This window comes from Empidonax traillii, unplaced genomic scaffold (genome assembly GCF_003031625.1).
Source record: "Empidonax traillii isolate 1590-97213 ecotype Southwest subspecies unplaced genomic scaffold, ASM303162v1 scaffold2172:size49218, whole genome shotgun sequence".
Classification (NCBI taxonomy): Eukaryota; Metazoa; Chordata; class Aves; order Passeriformes; family Tyrannidae; genus Empidonax; species Empidonax traillii.
The window spans coordinates 12,742-14,505 of NW_020957365.1; the positions used below are offsets into that span (position 1 = coordinate 12,742).

Consider the following 1,764-nt stretch of genomic DNA (forward strand, 5'->3'; position numbering starts at 1 on the left):
CCTGAAAGCAGCTCGCCAAAGCAGCCTCTCACACTCAGCTGGGCACTTTGACAAGCCAGCCATTCCTTGCTCACAACCCCCTGCAATCATCCCAGCCCACCGCCTGTCCTGGCCATCAGCTCCCACAGTGCACACACAGGGGGCTCCACTGCAGCTGAAGGGAGGGAGCAGCATTCCAGGAGGGTTCACATGGTTCCCTGCATTCCTGTTCCACACTCAGCACATTCCCCAGCACTTATAACCATACACACCTACCCTGTAAGGTTTCTGAGAGGATTCTCCGAGGGGCTTCCACGGTCTTCTCTGTCTGGAGTCTCCAAAGTCCCCAGTGCCTGCCTTAGGAACCTCAACACAACTCACCTGCTGACAGAGGAACTTGGTGCTGCTTGGCTGCTGCCTCACTTCCCTTCTTCCTTGTTTCTTCACCTCACTGGGTTAGTCCCTGTCAATCCCCTGGCTCAGCTCTCTGCAGTTTCCACGCCACAGCCCCCTGCAAAAACTATCAGCTCTCGTTACACCTCAAAACTCACACAACATCCCCCCTTTCTTCCTCACACTTGGCCATTAGGACAAGGTCTCCTTATTTAAAGCACAGTTGGACTCTTGAGTGACTACAACAGCTACAGCCCTGAATCAGAACACAGGCTTAGGGACAAACACGGATGAGAACTTGCAAGGATCCAGTTTGTTCTGCTGACCAATCAAAGGAGCTTTCCTGACCCAAGATAAAAATGCCCAAGGTCCCTTTTCTGCAACTTGAACTGCTAGAAATGGGATCAGCAAGGCCTGCAAAGGCCCTTTCCACTTCACCTGGAGGGGCTGGGAGTCCCACCCCTTGACAGGGACCCAAGGGCTGGGCAGGAACGGACGGGCTGGGGCGTCCAATCCATCGGCCGAGGCGTCACCGTCAATTCCTGGAGTTCCTGCAGGGCACATCCTAAAGCCAGCAAAGAATGATGAGGATCGCTTTTTGCTTTCATGGCAATATCTCCTGCAATATGGGGAGCTTGATAAGGCCTCCTGGTACAACAAGGACAGACTTATGGCCATCTATTCAAACTATCTCAAAGCCCTCTGCACACCTTGTCCTTTGTTTTCCCTCCCAAACAAAGGGGCTTCAAACAGTTCAGAGAGATGTGGCAGAGCCAGAGCTCTCCTCAGGGAATGCCTGAGCTGCCTAAAGGCTGCCCTTGCACCAGCTATCCAAGGCAGCAAACTCTTCCAGGTGGTTTCCAAAGTTTGCATCAGCCTTACCACACATCCCTAGGGAGCAATGCAGAGTCCTCACCATCCTACCATTCCCAGGAAGGCACTTCAGGGACTGCCTGTGGCTCAGGGAGGACTCAGGGGGCTTCTTTTCTTCCTTCCCCATTTCTGCATCTTCTCCTTCAAAAGCAAAGGTTTCTTGGCTTGCCTTGCTCCTGGAGGTGCAGCAAAAGGCATCTTGAAATCTAACACTGGCATTCTGATTTTAAAGGATACTGGGGTTGCCTTACCCATACAGATCCCAGCTTAGGGCTAATACCTACAGGCTCTGCCCTGGTCCAGTTTCCTGGAATTCCACTGGCCCACACCACAGGAACAACTCCATCTTCTGCCACTCCAGTCGGGACGGTGCTGCTGACAGGAGTTCTTTCCTGCACGAGAAAAGCTGCTGCTCTCACACAGTTAGTTTCAGCAATTACAATTTCAAACTCCACATTCTCTAGGTTCATTTCTGCCTCAACTTGTCCAGCAAATCTCTTCCTAGCAAAGGTTTAGGGG

The 1,764-nt window shown here is 52.2% G+C and overlaps 1 long non-coding RNA gene across 1 annotated transcript; it reads right to left on the minus strand.

Moving 5' to 3' along the window:
* Positions 1 to 449: 449 nt before the first annotated feature.
* On the minus strand, positions 450 to 1,426 carry LOC114071649. Its single transcript, XR_003574072.1, has 3 exons — positions 1,255 to 1,426; positions 811 to 923; positions 450 to 490 (listed from the first exon to the last, which is right to left on the minus strand). It is a non-coding gene; the product is annotated as an uncharacterized LOC114071649 (long non-coding RNA).
* Between the last annotated feature and the right edge of the window lie 338 nt (positions 1,427 to 1,764).